This window comes from Ambystoma mexicanum, chromosome 7q, assembly GCF_040938575.1.
Source record: "Ambystoma mexicanum isolate Mex_15411 chromosome 7q, UKY_AmexF1_1, whole genome shotgun sequence".
In the NCBI taxonomy this organism is placed as follows: domain Eukaryota; kingdom Metazoa; phylum Chordata; class Amphibia; order Caudata; family Ambystomatidae; genus Ambystoma; species Ambystoma mexicanum.
In genome coordinates, this window is record NC_090941.1 from 457529517 (window position 1) to 457550271 (window position 20755).

The window sequence follows — 20755 nt, forward strand, 5'->3', positions numbered from 1 at the left end:
CCCCACCCCCCAGCCACCATGGGCAGCCTCCACCAGGCCCCCACTCATGTCCCCTACTACCCCACCCCCCAGCCACCATGGGCAGCCCCCACCAGGCCCCCACTCATGTCCCCTATCACCCCCAGCCCCCAGCCACCATGGGCATCCCCCACCAGGCCCCCACTCATGTCCCCCTGCACCCCCACCCCCCAGCATCCAGGGGCAGCCTCCACCAGGCCCCCACTCATGTCTCCCACCACCCCCACCCCCCCAGCAGTGTGGGGCACCCTCCACCAGGCCCCCACCCATGTCTCCCACCACCCCCACCCCCCAGCCACCATGGGCAGCCCCCACCAGGCCCCCACTCATGTCTCCCCCCCCACCCCCCAGCCACCATGGGCAGCCCCCACCATGCCCCCACTCATGTCCCCTATAACCCCCACCCCCAGCCACCATGGGCAGCCCCCACCAGGCCCCCACTCATGTCCAACTCATGTCTCCCACCACCCCCACCCCTCAGCAGTGCAGGGGCACCCTCCACCAGGCCCCCACTCATGTCCCCCTGCACCCCCACCCCCCAGCCACCATGGGCATGCCCCACCAGGCCCCCACTCATGTCCCCCTGCACCCCCACCCCCCAGCAGTGTGGGGCACCCTCCACCAGGCCCCCACCCATGTCTCCCACCACCCCCAGCCCCCAGCCACCATGGGCAGCCTCCACCAGGCCCCCACTCATGTCTCCCACCACCCCCATCCACCAGCCACCATGGGCAGCCTCCACCAGGCCCCCACTCATGTCTCCCACCACCCCCACCCCCCAGCCACCATGGGCAGCCCCCACCAGGCCCCCACTCATGTCCCCTATCACCCCCACCCCCCATCCACCATGGGCAGCCCCCACCAGGCCCCCACTCATGTCTCCCACCACCCCCCCAGCCACCATGGGCAGCCTCCACCAGGCCCCCACTCATGTCTCCCACCACCCACACCCCCCCAGCAGTGTGGGGCACCCTCCAACAGGCCCCCACCCATGTCTCCCACCACCCCCACCCCCCAGCCACCATGGGCAGCCCCTACCAAGCCCCCACTCATGTCTCCCACCACCCCCCCAGCCACCATGGGCAGCCCCCACCAGGCCCCCACTCATGTCTCCCACCCACCCCACCCCCCAGCCACCATGGGCAGCCCTCACCAGGACCCACTCATGTCTCCTATCACCCCCACCCCCCAGCCACCATGGGCAGCCCCCACCAGGCCCCCACTCATGTCTCCCACCCACCCCCACCCCCAGCCACCATGGGCAGCCCCCACCAGGCCCCCACTCATGTCTCCCACCCACCCACCCCAGCCACCATGGGCAGCCCCCACCAGGCCCCCACTCATGTCCCCTATCACCCCCACCCCCCATCCACCATGGGCATCCCCCACCATGCCCCGACTCATGTCCCCTATCACCCCCACCCCCCAGCCACCATGGGCAGCCCCCACCAGGCCCCCAATCATGTCTCCCACCACCCCCACCCACCAGCCACCATGGGCAGCCTCCACCAGGCTCCCACTCATGTCTCCCACCACCCCCACCCCCCAGCCACCATGGGCAGCCCCCACCAGGCCCCCACTCATGTCCCCTATCACCCCCACCCCCAGCCACCATGGGCAGCCCCCACCAGGCCCCCACTCATGTCTCCCACCACCCCCCCCAGCCACCATGGGCAGCCTCCACCAGGCCCCCACTCATGTCTCCCCCCACCCCCACCCCCCCAGCAGTGTGGGGCACCCTCCACAGGCCCCCACCCATGTCTCCCACCACCCCCACCCCCCAGCCACCATGGGCAGCCCCTACCAGGCCCCCACTCATGTCTCCCACCACCCCCCCAGCCACCATGGGCAGCCCCCACCAGGCCCCCACTCATGTCTCCCACCCACCCACCCCCCAGCCACCATGGGCAGCCCCCACCAGGCTCCCACCCATGTCCCCTATCACCCCCAGCCACCATGGGCAGCCCCCACCAGGCCCCCACTCATGTCTCCCACCCACCCCCACCCCTCAGCCACCATGGGCAGCCCCCACCAGGCCCCCACTCATGTCTCCCACCCCCCCACCCCCTAGCCACCATGGGCAGCCCCCACCATGCCCCCACTCATGTCCCCTATCACCCCCACCCCCCAGCCACCATGGGCAGCCCCCACCAGGCCCCCACTCATGTCTCCCACCACCCCCCAACCACCATGGGCAGCCTCCACCAGGCCCCCACTCATGTCTCCCACCCACCCCCACCCCCCAGCCACCATGGGCAGCCCCCACCAGGCCCCCACTCATGTCCCCTATCACCCCCACCCCCAGCCACCATGGGCAGCCCCCACCAGGCCCCCACTCATGTCTCCCACCACCCCCCAACCACCATGGGCAGCCTCCACCAGGCCCCCACTCATGTCTCCCACCCACCCCCACCCCCCAGCCACCATGGGCAGCCCTCACCAGGCCCCCACTCATGTCTCCCACCCACCCCCACCCCCCAGCCACCATGGGCAGCCCCCACCAGGCCCCCACTCATGTCTCCCACCCACCACCACCCCCAGCCACCATGGGCAGCCCCCAACAGGCCCCCACTCATGTCTCCCACACACCCCCCCAGCCACCATGGGCAGCCCCCACCAGGCCCCCACTCATGTCTCCCCCCCACCCCCCCCAGCCACCATGGGCAGCCCCCACCAGGCTCCCACCCATGTCCCCTATCACCCCCACCCCCCAGCCACCATGGGCAGCCCCCACCAGGCCCCCACTCATGTCTCCCAAACACCCCCACCCCCCAGCCACCATGGGCAGCCCCCACCAGGCCCCCACTCATGTCTTCCACCCACCCCCCCAGCCACCATGGGCAGCCCCCACCAGGCCCCCACTCATGTCCCCTACTACCCCACCCCCCAGCCACCATGGGCAGCCCCCACCAGGCCCCCACTCATGTCCCCTATCACCCCCACCCCCCAGCCACCATGGGCATCCCCCACCAGGCCCCCACTCATGTCCCCCTGCACCCCCACCCCCCAGCATCCAGGGGCAGCCTCCACCAGGCCCCCACTCATGTCTCCCACCACCCCCACCCCCCCAGCAGTGTGGGGCACCCTCCACCAGGCCCCCACCCATGTCTCCCACCACCCCCACCCCCCAGCCACCATGGGCAGCCCCCACCAGGCCCCCACTCATGTCTCCCCCCCACCCCCCAGCCACCATGGGCAGCCCCCACCATGCCCCCACTCATGTCCCCTATAACCCCCACCCCCCAGCCACCATGGGCAGCCCCCACCAGGCCCCCACTCATGTCCAACTCATGTCTCCCACCACCCCCACCCCTCAGCAGTGCAGGGGCACCCTCCACCAGGCCCCCACTCATGTCCCCCTGCACCCCCACCCCCCAGCCACCATGGGCATGCCCCACCAGGCCCCCACTCATGTCCCCCTGCACCCCCACCCCCCAGCAGCGTGGGGCACCCTCCACCAGGCCCCCACCCATGTCTCCCACCACCCCCACCCCCCAGCCACCATGGGCAGCCTCCACCAGGCCCCCACTCATGTCCCCTACTACCCCACCCCCCAGCCACCATGGGCAGCCCCCACCAGGCCCCCACTCATGTCCCCTATCACCCCCACCCCCCAGCCACCATGGGCATCCCCCACCAGGCCCCCACTCATGTCCCCCTGCACCCCCACCCCCCAGCATCCAGGGGCAGCCTCCACCAGGCCCCCACTCATGTCTCCCACCACCCCCACCCCCCCAGCAGTGTGGGGCACCCTCCACCAGGCCCCCACCCATGTCTCCCACCACCCCCACCCCCCAGCCACCATGGGCAGCCCCCACCAGGCCCCCACTCATGTCTCCCCCCCACCCCCCAGCCACCATGGGCAGCCCCCACCATGCCCCCACTCATGTCCCCTATAACCCCCACCCCCAGCCACCATGGGCAGCCCCCACCAGGCCCCCACTCATGTCCAACTCATGTCTCCCACCACCCCCACCCCTCAGCAGTGCAGGGGCACCCTCCACCAGGCCCCCACTCGTGTCCCCCTGCACCCCCACCCCCCAGCCACCATGGGCATGCCCCACCAGGCCCCCACTCATGTCCCCCTGCACCCCCACCCCCCAGCAGTGTGGGGCACCCTCCACCAGGCCCCCACCCATGTCTCCCACCACCCCCAGCCCCCAGCCACCATGGGCAGCCTCCACCAGGCCCCCACTCATGTCTCCCACCACCCCCATCCACCAGCCACCATGGGCAGCCTCCACCAGGCCCCCACTCATGTCTCCCACCACCCCCACCCCCCAGCCACCATGGGCAGCCCCCACCAGGCCCCCACTCATGTCCCCTATCACCCCCACCCCCCATCCACCATGGGCAGCCCCCACCAGGCCCCCACTCATGTCTCCCACCACCCCCCCAGCCACCATGGGCAGCCTCCACCAGGCCCCCACTCATGTCTCCCACCACCCACACCCCCCCAGCAGTGTGGGGCACCCTCCAACAGGCCCCCACCCATGTCTCCCACCACCCCCACCCCCCAGCCACCATGGGCAGCCCCTACCAAGCCCCCACTCATGTCTCCCACCACCCCCCCAGCCACCATGGGCAGCCCCCACCAGGCCCCCACTCATGTCTCCCACCCACCCCCACCCCCCAGCCACCATGGGCAGCCCTCACCAGGACCCACTCATGTCTCCTATCACCCCCACCCCCCAGCCACCATGGGCAGCCCCCACCAGGCCCCCACTCATGTCTCCCACCCACCCCCACCCCCAGCCACCATGGGCAGCCCCCAACAGGCCCCCACTCATGTCGCCCACCCCCCCCCCCAGCCACCATGGGCAGCCCCCACCAGGCCCCCACTCATGTCTCCCACCAACCCCCCCCTCCAGCCACCATGGGCAGCCCCCACCAGGCTCCCATCCATGTCCCCTATCACCCCCACCCCCCAGCCACCATGGGCAGCCTCCACCAGACCCCCACTCACGTCTCCCACCACCCCCCCCAGCCACCATGGGCAGCCCCCACCAGGCCCCCACTCATGTCCCCTATCACCCTCACCCCCCAGCCACCATGGGCAGCCCCCACCAGGCCCCCACTCATGTCCCCTATCACCCCCACCCCCAGCCACCATGGGCAGCCCCCACCAGGCCCCCACTCATGTCTCCCACCACCCCCCCCAGCCACCATGGGCAGCCTCCACCAGGCCCCCACTCATGTCTCCCCCCACCCCCACCCCCCCAGCAGTGTGGGGCACCCTCCACAGGCCCCCACCCATGTCTCCCACCACCCCCACCCCCCAGCCACCATGGGCAGCCCCTACCAGGCCCCCACTCATGTCTCCCACCACCCCCCCAGCCACCATGGGCAGCCCCCACCAGGCCCCCACTCATGTCTCCCACCCACCCACCCCCCAGCCACCATGGGCAGCCCCCACCAGGCTCCCACCCATGTCCCCTATCACCCCCACCCCCCAGCCACCATGGGCAGCCCCCACCAGGCCCCCACTCATGTCTCCCACCCACCCCCACCCCTCAGCCACCATGGGCAGCCCCCACCAGGCCCCCACTCATGTCTCCCACCCCCCCACCCCCTAGCCACCATGGGCAGACCCCACCATGCCCCCACTCATGTCCCCTATCACCCCCACCCCCCAGCCACCATGGGCAGCCCCCACCAGGCCCCCACTCATGTCTCCCACCACCCCCACCCACCAGCCACCATGGGCAGCCTCCACCAGGCCCCCAATCATGTCAATCACCACCCCCACCCCCCAGCCACCATGGGCAGCCCCCACCAGGCCCCCACTCATGTCCCCTATCACCCCCACCCCAGCCACCATGGGCAGCCCCCACCAGGCCCCCACTCATGTCTCCCACCACCCCCCAACCACCATGGGCAGCCTCCACCAGGCCCCCACTCATGTCTCCCACCCACCCCCACCCCCCAGCCACCATGGGCAGCCCTCACCAGGCCCCCACTCATGTCTCCCATACACCCCCACCCCCCAGCCACCATGGGCAGCCCCAACAGGCCCCCACTCATGTCTCCCACCACCCCCACCCCCCTGCAGTGAGGGGCACCCTCCACAGGCCCCGCCCCATGTATCCCACCACCCCCAACCCCCAGCCACCATGGGCAGCCCCCACCAGGCCCCCACTCATGTCTCCCACCACCCCCCCTAGCCACCATCGGCAGCCCCCACCAGGCCCCCACTCATGTCTCCCACCCACCCCCACCCCCCAGCCACCATGGGCAGCCCTCACCAGGCCCCCACTCATGTCTCCCACCCACCCCCACCCCCCAGCCACCATGGGCAGCCCCAACAGGCCCCCACTCATGTCTCCCACCCCCCCCAGCCACCATGGGCAGCCCCCACCAGGCCCCCACTCATGTCTCCCACCAACCCCCCCCTCCAGCCACCATGGGCAGCCCCCACCAGGCTCCCATCCATGTCCCCTATCACCCCCACCCCCAGCCACCATGGGCAGCCTCCACCAGACCCCCACTCACGTCTCCCACCACCCCCCCCAGCCACCATGGGCAGCCCCCACCAGGCCCCCACTCATGTCCCCTATCACCCCCACCCCCCAGCCACCATGGGCAACCTCCACCAGGCCCCCACTCATGTCTCAAACCCACCCCCCCAGCCACCATGGGCAGCCCCCACCAGGCCCCCACTCATGTCTCCCACCCCCCCTCCCCCCAGCCACCATGGACAGCCCCCACCATGCCCCCACTCATGTCCCCTATCACCCCCACCCCCCAGCCACCATGGGCAGCCCCCACCAGGCCCCCACTCATGTCTCCCACCACCCCCACCCACCAGCCACCATGGGCAGCCTCCACCAGGCCCCCACTTCTGTCAATCACCACCCCCACCCCCCAGCCACCATGGGCAGCCCCCACCAGGCCCCCACTCATGTCCCCTATCACCCCCACCCCCAGCCACCATGGGCAGCCCCCACCAGGCCCCCACTCATGTCTCCCAACACCCCCCCAGCCACCATGGGCAGCCTCCACCAGGCCCCCACTCATGTCTCCCACCACCCCCACCCCCCCAGCAGTGAGGGGCACCCTCCACAGGCCCCGCCCCATGTCTCCCACCACCCCCAACCCCCAGCCACCATGGGCAGCCCCCACCAGGCCCCCACTCATGTCTCCCACCACCCCCCCTAGCCACCATCGGCAGCCCCCACCAGGCCCCCACTCATGTCTCCCACCCACCCCCACCCCCCAGCCACCATGGGCAGCCCTCACCAGGCCCCCACTCATGTCTCCCACCCACCCCCACTCCCCAGCCACCATGGGCAGCCCCAACAGGCCCCCACTCATGTCTCCCACCCCCCCAGCCACCATGGGCAGCCCCCACCAGGCCCCCACTCATGTCTCCCACCCACCCCCACCCCCCAGCCACCATGGGCAGCCCTCACCAGGCTCCCACCCATGTCCCCTATCACCCCCACCCCCCAGCCACCATGGGCAGCCTCCACCAGGCCCCCACTCACGTCTCCCACCACCCCCCCCAGCCACCATGGGCAGCCCCCACCAGGCCCCCACTCATGTCCCCTATCACCCCCACCCCCCAGCCACCATGGGCAACCTCTACCAGGCCCCCACTCATGTCTCAAACCCACCCCCCCCAGCCACCATGGGCAGCCCCCACCAGGCTCCCACCCATGTCCCCTATCACCCCCACCCCCAGCAGTGCAGGGGCAGCCTCCACCAGGCCCCCACTCATGTCTCCCACCACCCCCCCCAGCCACCATGGGCAGCCTCCACCAGGCCCCCACTCATGTCTCCCACCACCCCCCCAGCCACCATGGGCAGCCCCCACCAGGCTCCCACCCATGTCCCCTATCACCCCCACCCCCAGCAGTGCAGGGGCAGCCTCCACCAGGCCCCCACTCATGTCTCCCACCCACCCCCACCCCCCAGCCACCATGGGCAGCCTCCACCAGGCCCCCACTCATGTCTCCCACCACCCCCCCCAGCCACCATGGGCAGCCCCCACCAGGCCCCCACTCATGTCTCCCACCCACCCCCACCCCCCAGCCACCATGGGCAGCCCCCACCAGGCCCCCACTCATGTCCCCTATCACCCCCCACCCCCCAGCCACCATGGGCAGCCCCCACCAGGCCCCCACTCATGTCCCCTATCACCCCCACCCCCCAGCCACCATGGGCATCCCCCACCAGGCCCCCACTCATGTCTCCCACCCACCCCCACTGCCCAGCCACCATGGGCAGCCCCCAACAGGCCCCCAATCATGTCTCCCACCCACCTCCCCCAGCCACCATGGGCAGCCCCCACCAGGCCCCCACTCATGTCTCCCACCCACCCCCCCAGCCACCATGGGCAGCCCCCACCAGGCTCCCACCCATGTCCCCTATCACCCCCACCCCCCAGCCACCATGGGCAGCCCCCACCAGGCCCCCACTCATGTCTCCCACCACCCCCCAGCCACCATGGGCAGCCCCCACCAGGCCCCCACTCATGTCCCCTATCACCCCCACCCCCCAGCAGTGCAGGGGCAGCCTCCACCAGGCCCCCACTCATGTCTCCCACCACCCCCACCCCCCAGCCACCATGGGAAGCCCCCACCAGGCCCCCACTCATGTCCCCTATCACCCCAACCCCCCAGCCACCATGGGCAGCCTCCACCAGGCCCCCACTCATGTCTCCCACCGCCCCCACCCCCCAGCCACCATGGGCAGCCCCCACCAGGCCCCCACTCATGTCCCCTATCACCCCCACCCCCAGCCACCATGGGCAGCCCCCACCAGGCCCCGACTCATGTCTCCCACCACCCCCCCCAGCCACCATGGGCAGCCTCCACCAGGCCCCCACTCATGTCTCCCACCACCCCCACCCCCCCAGCAGTGTGGGGCACCCTCCACCAGGCCCCCACCCATGTCTCCCACAACCCCCACCCCCCAGCCACCATGACCAGCCCCCACCAGGCCACCACTCATGTCTCCCACCCCCCCAGCCACCATGGGCAGCCACCACCAGGCCCCCACTCATGTCTCCCACCGCCCCCCCAGCCACCATGGGCAGCCCCCACCAGGCCCCCACTCATGTCTCCCACCCACCCCCAGCCACCATGGGCAGCCCCCACCAGGCCCCCACTCATGTCTCCAACCCACCCCCACCCCCCAGCCACCATGGGCAGCCCCCAACAGGCCCCCACTCATGTCTCCCACCCACCCCCCCCAGCCACCATGGGCAGCCCCCACCAGGCCCCCACTCATGTCTCCCACCCACCCGCCCCAGCCACCATGGGCAGCCCCCACTAGGCCCCCACTCATGTCTACCACCCACCCCCACCCCCCAGCCACCATGGGCAGCCCCCACCAGGCCCCCACTCATGTCTCCCACCCACCCCCCCAGCCACCATGGGCAGCCCCCACCAGGCCCCCACTCATGTCCCCTATCACCCCCACCCCCCAGCCACCATGGGCAGCCCCCACCAGGCCCCCACTCATGTCCCCTATCACCCCCACCCCCCAGCCACCATGGGCATCCCCCACCAGGCCCCCACTCATGTCCCCCTGCACCCCCACCCCCCAGCATCCAGGGGCAGCCTCCACCAGGCCCCCACTAATGTCTTCCACCACCCCCACCCCCCAGCCACCATGGGCAGCCCCCACCAGGCCCCCACTCATGTCTCCCACCCCCCAACCCCCCAGCCACCATGGGCAGCCCCCACCATGCCCCGACTCATGTCCCCTATCACCCCCAACCCACAGCCACCATGGGCAGCCCCCACCAGGCCCCCACTCATGTCTCCCACCACCCCCACCCACCAGCCACCATGGGCAGCCTCCACCAGGCCCCCACTCATGTCTCCCACCACCCCAACCCCCCAGCCACCATGGGCAGCCCCCACCAGGCCCCCACTCATGTCCCCTATCACCCCCACCCCCAGCCACCATGGGCAGCCCCCACCAGGCCCCCACTCATGTCTCCCACCACCCCCCCAGCCACCATGGGCAGCCTCCACCAGGCCCCCACTCATGTCTCCCACCACCCCCACCCCCCCAGCAGTGTGGGGCACCCTCCACAGGCCCCCACCCATGTCTCCCACCACCCCCACCCCCCAGCCACCATGGGCAGCCCCTACCAGGCCCCCACTCATGTCTCCCACCACCCCCCAGCCACCATGGGCAGCCCCCACCAGGCCCCCACTCATGTCTCCCACCACCCCCACCCCCCAGCCACCATGGGCAGCCCCCACCAGGCCCCCACTCATGTCCCCTATCACCCCCACCCCCAGCCACCATGGGCAGCCCCCACCAGGCCCCCACTCATGTCTCCCACCACCCCCCCAGCCACCATGGGCAGCCTCCACCAGGCCCCCACTCATGTCTCCCACCACCCCCACCCCCCAGCAGTGTGGGGCACCCTCCACAGGCCCCCACCCATGTCTCCCACCACCCCCACCCCCCAGCCACCATGGGCAGCCCCTACCAGGCCCCCACTCATGTCTCCCACCACCCCCCCAGCCACCATGGGCAGCCCCCACCAGGCCCCCACTCATGTCCCCTATCACCCCCACCCCCCAGCAGTGCAGGGGCAGCCTCCACCAGGCCCCCACTCATGTCTCCCACCACCCCCACCCCCCAGCCACCATGGGAAGCCCCCACCAGGCCCCCACTCATGTCCCCTATCACCCCAACCACCCAGCCACCATGGGCAGCCTCCACCAGGCCCCCACTCATGTCTCCCACCGCCCCCACCCCCCAGCCACCATGGGCAGCCCCCACCAGGCCCCCACTCATGTCCCCTATCACCCCCACCCCCAGCCACCATGGGCAGCCCCCACCAGGCCCCGACTCATGTCTCCCACCACCCCCCCCAGCCACCATGGGCAGCCTCCACCAGGCCCCCACTCATGTCTCCCACCACCCCCACCCCCCCAGCAGTGTGGGGCACCCTCCACCAGGCCCCCACCCATGTCTCCCACCACCCCCACCCCCCAGCCACCATGACCAGCCCCCACCAGGCCACCACTCATGTCTCCCACCCCCCCAGCCACCATGGGCAGCCACCACCAGGCCCCCACTCATGTCTCCCACCGCCCCCCCCAGCCACCATGGGCAGCCCCCACCAGGCCCCCACTCATGTCTCCCACCCACCCCCAGCCACCATGGGCAGCCCCCACCAGGCCCCCACTCATGTCTCCAACCCACCCCCACCCCCCAGCCACCATGGGCAGCCCCCAACAGGCCCCCACTCATGTCTCCCACCCACCCCCCCAGCCACCATGGGCAGCCCCCACCAGGCCCCCACTCATGTCTCCCACCCACCCGCCCCAGCCACCATGGGCAGCCCCCACTAGGCCCCCACTCATGTCTACCACCCACCCCCACCCCCCAGCCACCATGGGCAGCCCCCACCAGGCCCCCACTCATGTCTCCCACCCACCCCCCCAGCCACCATGGGCAGCCCCCACCAGGCCCCCACTCATGTCCCCTATCACCCCCACCCCCCAGCCACCATGGGCAGCCCCCACCAGGCCCCCACTCATGTCCCCTATCACCCCCACCCCCCAGCCACCATGGGCATCCCCCACCAGGCCCCCACTCATGTCCCCCTGCACCCCCACCCCCCAGCATCCAGGGGCAGCCTCCACCAGGCCCCCACTAATGTCTTCCACCACCCCCACCCCCCAGCCACCATGGGCAGCCCCCACCAGGCCCCCACTCATGTCTCCCACCCCCCAACCCCCCAGCCACCATGGGCAGCCCCCACCATGCCCCGACTCATGTCCCCTATCACCCCCAACCCACAGCCACCATGGGCAGCCCCCACCAGGCCCCCACTCATGTCTCCCACCACCCCCACCCACCAGCCACCATGGGCAGCCTCCACCAGGCCCCCACTCATGTCTCCCACGACCCCAACCCCCCAGCCACCATGGGCAGCCCCCACCAGGCCCCCACTCATGTCCCCTATCACCCCCACCCCCAGCCACCATGGGCAGCCCCCACCAGGCCCCGACTCATGTCTCCCACCACCCCCCCAGCCACCATGGGCAGCCTCCACCAGGCCCCCACTCATGTCTCCCACCACCCCCACCCCCCCAGCAGTGTGGGGCACCCTCCACAGGCCCCCACCCATGTCTCCCACCACCCCCACCCCCCAGCCACCATGGGCAGCCCCTACCAGGCCCCCACTCATGTCTCCCACCACCCCCCAGCCACCATGGGCAGCCCCCACCAGGCCCCCACTCATGTCTCCCACCACCCCCACCCCCCAGCCACCATGGGCAGCCCCCACCAGGCCCCCACTCATGTCCCCTATCACCCCCACCCCCAGCCACCATGGGCAGCCCCCACCAGGCCCCCACTCATGTCTCCCACCACCCCCCCAGCCACCATGGGCAGCCTCCACCAGGCCCCCACTCATGTCTCCCACCACCCCCACCCCCCAGCAGTGTGGGGCACCCTCCACAGGCCCCCACCCATGTCTCCCACCACCCCCACCCCCCAGCCACCATGGGCAGCCCCTACCAGGCCCCCACTCATGTCTCCCACCACCCCCCCAGCCACCATGGGCAGCCCCCACCAGGCTCCCACCCATGTCCCCTATCACCCCCACCCCCCAGCCACCATGGGCAGCCCCCACCAGGCCCCCACTCATGTCTCCCTCCCACCCCACCCCTCAGCCACCATGGGCAGCCCCCTCCAGGCCCCCACTCATGTCTCCCACCACCCCCCAGCCACCATGGGCAGCCCCCACCAGGCCCCCACTCATGTCCCCTATCACCCCCACCCCCCAGCCTCCATGGGCAGCCCCCACCAGGCCCCCACTCATGTCCCCTATCACCCCCACACCCCAGCCACCATGGGCATCCCCCACCAGGCCCCCACTCATGTCCCTGTGCACCCCCACCCCCCAGCATCCAGGGGCAGCCTCCACCAGGCCCCCACTCAAGTCTCCCACCACTCCCACCCCCCAGCAGTGTGGGGCACCCTCCACCAGGCCCCCACCCATGTCTCCCACCACCCCCACCCCCCAGCCACCATGGGCAGCCCCCACCAGGCCCCCACTCATGTCTCCCACCCCCCCACCCCCCAGCAACCATGGGCAGCTCCCACCATGCCCCCACTCATGTCCCCTATCACCCCCACCCCCCAGCCACCATGGGCAGCCCCCATCAGGCCCCCACTCATGTCTCCCACCACCCCCACCCACCAGCCAAAATGGGCAGCCTCCACCAGGCCCCCACTCATGTCTCCCACCACCCCACCCCCCAGCCACCATGGGCAGCCCCCACCAGGCCCCCACTCATGTCCCCTATCACCCCCACCCTCAGCCACCATGGGCAGCCCCCACCAGGCCCCCACTCATGTCTCCCAACACCCCCCCAGCCACCATGGGCAGCCTCCACCAGGCCCCCACTCATGTCTCCCACCACCCCCACCCCCCCAGCAGTGAGGGGCACCCTCCACAGGCCCCGCCCCATGTCTCCCACCACCCCCACCCCCCAGCCACCATGGGCAGCCCCCACCAGGCCCCCACTCATGTCTCCCACCACCCCCCCTAGCCACCATCGGCAGCCCCCACCAGGCCCCCACTCATGTCTCCCACCCACCCCCACCCCCCAGCCACCATGGGCAGCCCTCACCAGGCCCCCACTCATGTCTCCCACCCACCCCCACCCCCCAGCCACCATGGGCAGCCCCAACAGGCCCCCACTCATGTCTCCCACCAACCCCCCCCAGCCACCATGGGCAGCCCCCACCAGGCTCCCACCCATGTCCCCTGTCACACCCACCCCCCAGCCACCATGGGCAGCCTCCACCAGGCCTCCACTCACGTCTCCCACCACCCCCCCAGCCACCATGGGCAGCCCTCACCAGGCCCCCACTCATGTCCCCTATCACCCCCACCCCCCAGCCACCATGGGCAACCTCCACCAGGCCCCCACTCATGTCTCAAACCCACCCCCCAGCCACCATGGGCAGCCCCCACCAGGCTCCCACCCATGTCCCCTATCACGCCCACCCCCAGCAGTGCAGGGGCAGCCTCCACCAGGCCCCCACTCATGTCTCCCACCACCCCCCCCAGCCACCATGGGCAGCCTCCACCAGGCCCCCACTCATGTCTCCCACCACCCCCCCAGCCACCATGGGCATCCCCCACCAGGCCCCCACTCGTGTCTCCCACCCACCACCACCCCCCAGCCCCATGGGCATCCCCCACCAGGCCCCCACTCATGTCTCCCACCCACCCCCACCCCCCAGCCACCATGGGCAGCCTCCACCAGGCCCCCACTCATGTCTCCCACCACCCCCCCAGCCACCATGGGCAGCCCCCACCAGGCCCCCACTCATGTCTCCCACCCACCCCCACCCCCCAGCCACCATGGGCAGCCCCCACCAGGCCCCCACTCATGTCCCCTATCACCCCCCACCCCCCAGCCACCATGGGCATCCCCCACCCGGCCCCCACTCATGTCTCCCACCCGCCCCCACCCCCCAGCCACCATGGGAAGCCCCCAACAGGCCCGCACTCATGTCTCCCACCCACCTCCCCCAGCCACCATGGGCAGACCCCACCAGGCCCCCACTCATGTCTCCCACCCACCCCCCCAGCCACCATGGGCAGCCCCCACCTGGCTCCCACCCATGTCCCCTATCACCCCCACCCCCCAGGCACCATGGGCAGCCCCCACCAGGCCCCCACTCATGTCTCCCACCCACCCCCCCAGCCACCATGGGCAGCCCTCACCTGGCTCCCACCCATGTCCCCTATCACCCCCACCCCCCAGCCACCATGGGCAGCCCCCACCAGGCCCCCACTCATGTCTCCCACCACCCCCCCAGCCACCAATGGCAGCCCCCACCAGGCCCCCACTCATGTCCCCTATCACCCCCACCCCCCAGCAGTGCAGGGGCAGCCTCCACCAGGCCCCCACTCATGTCTCCCACCACCCCCACCCCCCAGCCACCATGGGCAGCCCCCACCAGGCCCCCACTCATGTCCCCTATCACCCCAACCCCCCAGCCACCATGGGCAGCCCCCACCAGGCCCCCACTCAGGTCCCCTATCACCCCCACCCCCCAGCAGTGCAGGGGCAGCCTCCACTAGGCCCCCACTCATGTCTCCCACCACCCCCACCCCCCCAGCAGTGTGGGGCACTCTCCACCAGGCCCCCACCCATGTCTCCCACCACCCCCACCCCCAGCCACCAGGGGCAGCCTCCACCAGGCCCCCACTCATGTCTCCCACCCACCCCCACCCCCCAGCCACCATCGGCAGCCCCCACCAGGCTCCCACCCATGTCCCCTATCACCCCCACCCCCCAGCCACCATGGGCAGCCCCCACCAGGCCCCCACTCATGTCTCCCACCACCCCCACCCCCCCAGCAGTGTGAGGCACCCTCCACCAGGCCCCCACCCATGTCTCCCACCACCCCCAACCCCCAGCCACCAGGGGCAGCCTCCACCAGGCACCCACTCATGTCTCCCACCCACTCCCACCCCCCAGCCACCATGGGCAGCCCCCACCAGGCTCCCACCCATGTCTCCTATCACCCCCACAACCAGCCACCATGGGCAGCCCCCACCAGGCTCCCACCCATGTCCCCTATCACCCCCACCCCCCAGCAGTGCAGGGGCAGCCTACACCAGGCCCCCATTCATGTCTCCCACCACCCCCACCCCCCAGCCACCATGGGCAGCCTCTACCAGGCCCCCACTCATGTCCCCTATCACCCCCACCCCCCAGCCACCATGGGCAGCCCCCACCAGGCCCCCACACATGTCCCCTATCACCCCCACCCCCCAGCAGTGCAGGGGCAGCCTCCACCAGGCCCCCACTCATGTCTCCCACCCACCCCCCCAGCCACCATGGGCAGCCCCCACCAGGCCCCCACTCATGTCTCCCACCACCCCCACCACCCAGCCACCATGGGCAGCCTCCACCAGGCCCCCACTCATGTCTCCCACCCACCCCCACCCACCAGCCACCATGGGCAGCCCCCACCAGGCTCCCACCCATGTCCCCTATCACCCCCACCCCCCAGCATCCAGGGGCACCCTCCACCAGGCCCCCACTCATGTCCAACTCATGTCTCCCACAGCCCCCACCCCTCAGCAGTGCAGGGGCGCCCTCCACCAGGCCCCCACTCATGTCCCCCTGCACCCCCACCCCCCAGCATCCAGGGGCACCCTCCACCAGGCCCCCACTCATGTCTCCCACCACCCGACCCCCCAGCAACCATGGGCAGCCTCCACCAGGCCCCCACTCATGTCCCCTCTCACCCCCATCCCCCAGCCACCATGGGCAGCCCCCACCATGCCCCGACTCATGTCCCCTATCACCCCCACCAGCCAGCATCCAGGGGCAGCCTCCACCAGGCCCCCACTCATGTCTCCCACCACCCCCACCCCCCAGCCACCATGGGCAGCCCCCACCAGGCCCCCACTCATGTCTCCCACCCCCCCTTCCCCCAGCCACCATGGGCAGCCCCCACCATGCCCCGACTCATGTCCCCTATCACCCCCACCCCCCAGCCACCATGGGCAGCCCCCACCAGGCCCCCACTCATGTCTCCCACCACCCCCACCCACCAGCCACCATGGGCAGCCTCCACCAGGCCCCCACTCATGTCTCCCACCACCCCAACCCCCCAGCCACCATGGGCAGCCCCCACCAGGCCCCCACTCATGTCCCCTATCACCCCCACCCCCAGCCACCATGGGCAGCCCCCACCAGGCCCCCACTCATGTCTCCCACCACCCCCCCCCAGCCACCATGGGCAGCCTCCACCAGGCCCCCACTCATGTCTCCCACCACCCCCACCCCCCCAGCAGTGTGGGGCACCCTCCACAGGCCCCCACCCATGTCTCCCACCACCCCCACCCCCCAGCCACCATGGGCAGCCACTACCAGGCCCCCACTCATGTCTCCCACCACCCCCCCCCCAGCCACCATGGGCAGCCCCCTCCAGGCCCCCACTCATGTCTCCCACCCACCCCCACCCCCCAGCCACCATGGGCAGCCCTCACCAGGCCCCCACTCATGTCTCCTATCACCCCCACCCCCCAGCCACCATGGGCAGCCCCCACCAGGCCCCCACTCATTTCCCCTATCACCCCCACCCCCCAGCCACCATGGGCATCCCCCACCATGCCCCGACTCATGTCCCCTATCACCCCCACCCCCCAGCCACCATGGGCAGCCCCCACCAGGCCCCCACTCATGTCTCCCACCACCCCCACCCACCAGCCACCATGGGCAGCCTCCACCAGGCCCCCACTCATGTCTCCCACCACCCCCACCCCCCAGCCACCATGGGCAGCCCCCACCAGGCCCCCACTCATGTCCCCTATCACCCCCACCCCCAGCCACCATGGGCAGCCCCCACCAGGCCCCCACTCATGTCTCCCACCACCCCCCCAGCCACCATGGGCAGCCTCCACCAGGCCCCCACTCATGTCTCCCACCACCCCCACCCCCCCAGCAGTGTGGGGCACCCTCCACAGGCCCCCACCCATGTCTCCCACCATCCCCACCCCCCAGCCACCATGGGCAGCCCCTACCAGGCCCCCACTCATGTCTCCCACCACCCCCCCCAGCCACCATGGGCAGCCCCCACCAGGCCCCCACTCATGGCTCCCACCCACCCACCCCCCCCCAGCCACCATGGGCAGCCCCCACCAGGCTCGCACCCATGTCCCCTATCACCCCCACCCCCCAGCCACCATGGGCAGCCCCCACCAGGCCCCCACTCATGTCTCCCACCCACCCCCACCCCTCAGCCACCATGGGCAGCCCCCACCAGGCCCCCACTCATGTCTCCCACCCACCCCCCCAGCCACCATGGGCAGCCCCCACCAGGCCCCCACTCATGTCCCCTATCACCCCCACCCCCCAGCCACCATGGGCAGCCCCCACCAGGCCCCCACTCATGTCCCCTATCACCCCCACCCCCCAGCCACCATGGGCATCCCCCACCAGGCCCCTACTCATGTCCCCCTGCACCCCCACCCCCCAGCATCCAGGGGCAGCCTCCACCAGGCCCCGACTCAAGTCTCCCACCACCCCCACCCCCCAGCAGTGTGGGGCACCCTCCACCAGGCCCCCACCCATGTCTCCCACCACCCCCACCCCCCAGCCACCATGGGCAGCCCCCACCAGGCCCCCACTCATGTCTCCCACCCCCCCACCCCCCAGCCACCATGGGCAGCCCCCACCATGCCCCCACTCATGTCCCCTATCACCCCCACCCCCAGCCACCATGGGCAGCCCCCACCAGGCCCCCACTCATGTATCCCACCACCCCCACCCACCAGCCACCATGGGCAGCCTCCACCAGGCCCCCACTCATGTCTCCCACCACCCCCACCCCCCAGCCACCATGGGCAGCCCCCACCAGGCCCCCACTCATGTCCCCTATCACCCCCACCCCCAGCCACCATGGGCATCCCCCACCAGGCCCCAACTCATGTCTCCCAACACCCCCCCAGCCACCATGGGCAGCCTCCACCAGGCCCCCACTCATGTCTCCCACCACCCCCACCCCCCCAGCAGTGAGGGGCACCCTCCACAGGCCCCGCCCCATGTCTCCCACCACCCCCACCCCCCAGCCACCATGGGCAGCCCCCACCAGGCCCCCACTCATCTCTCCCACCACCCCCCCTAGCCACCATCGGCAGCCCCCACCAGGCCCCCACTCATGTCTCCCACCCACCCCCACCCCCCAGCCACCATGGGCAGCCCTCACCAGGCCCAAACTCATGTCTCCCACCCACCCCCACCCCCCAGCCACCATGGGCAGCCCCAACAGGCCCCCACTCATGTCTCTCACCCACCCCCCCAGCCACCATGGGCAGCCCCCACCAGGCCCCCACTCATGTCTCCCACCAACCCCCCCCAGCCACCATGGGCAGCCCCCACCAGGCTCCCACCCATGTCCCCTATCACCCCCACCCCCCAGCCACCATGGGCAGCCTCCACCAGGCCCCCACTCACGACTCCCACCACCCCCCCCAGCCACCATGGGCAGCCCCCACCAGGCCCCCACTCATGTCCCCTATCACCCCCACCCCCCAGCCACCATGGGCAACCTCCACCAGGCCCCCACTCATGTCTCAAACCCACCCCCCCAGCCACCATGGGCAGCCCCCACCAGGCTCCCACCCATGTCCCCTATCACCCCCACAACAGCAGTGCAGGGGCAGCCTCCACCAGGCCCCCACTCATGTCTCCCACCACCCCCCCCAGCCACCATGGGCAGCCTCCACCAGGCCCCCACTCATGTCTCCCACCACCCCCCCCAGCCACCATGGGCAGCCCCCACCAGGCCCCCACTCATGTCTCCCACCCACCACCACCCCCCAGCCCCATGGGCATCCCCCACCAGGCCCCCACTCATGTCTCCCACCCACCCCCACCCCCCAGCCACCATGGGCAGCCTCCACCAGGCCCCCACTCATGTCTCCCACCCCCCACCCCCCAGCCACCATGGGCAGCCCCCAACAGGCCCCCACTCATGTCTCCCACCCACCCCCACCCCCCAGCCACCATGGCCAGCCCCCACCAGGCCCCCACTCATGTCCCCTATCACCCCCACGCCCCAGCCACCATGGGCAGCCCCCACCAGGCCCCCACACATGTCCCCTATCACCCCCACCCCCCAGCAGTGCAGGGGCAGCCTCCACCAGGCCCCCACTCATGTCTCCCACCCACCCCCCCAGCCACCATGGGCAGCCCCCACCAGGCCCCCACTCATGTCTCCCACCACCCCCACCCCCCAGCCACCATTGGCAGCCTCCACCAGGCCCCCACTCATGTCTCCCACCCACCCCGACCCACCAGCCACCATGGGCAGTCCCCACCAAGCTCCCACCCATGTCCCCTATCACCCCCACCCCCAGCATCCAGGGGCACCCTCCACCAGGCCCCCACTCATGTCCAACTCATGTCTCCCACCACCCCCACCCCTCAGCAGTGCAGGGACACCCTCCACCAGGCCCCCACTCATGTCCCCCTGCACCCCCACCCCCCAGCATCCAGGGGCACCCTCCACCAGGCCCCCACTCATGTCTCCCACCACCCCACCCCCCAGCCACCATGGGCAACCTCCACCAGGCCCCCACTCATGTCTCAAACCCACCCCCCCAGCCACCATGGGCAGACCCCACCAGGCTCCCACCCATGTCCGCTATCACCCCCACCCCAGCATTGCAGGGGCAGCCTCCACCAGGCCCCCACTCATGTCTCCCACCACCCCCCCCAGCCACCATGGGCAGCCTCCACCAGGCCCCCACTCATGTCTCCCACCACCCCCCCTAGCCCCCATGGGCAGCCCCCACCAGGCCCCCACTCATGTCTCCCACCCACCACCACCCCCCAGCCCCATGGGCATCCCCCACCAGGCCCCCACTCATGTCTCCCACCCACCCCCACCCCCCAGCCACCATGGGCAGCCTCCACCAGGCCCCCACTCATGTTTCCACCCCCCACCCCCGAGCCACCATGGGCAGCCCCCACCAGGCCCCCACTCATGTCTCCCACCCACCCCCACCCCCCAGCCACCATGGGCAGCCCCCACCAGGCCCCCACTCATGTCCCCTATCACCCCCACCCCCCAGCCACCATGGGCAGCCCCCACCAGGCCCCCACACATGTCCCCTATCACCCCCACCCCCCAGCAGTGCAGGGGCAGCCTCCACCAGGCCCCCACTCATGTCTCCCACCCACCCCCCCAGCCACCATGGGCAGCCCCCACCAGGCCC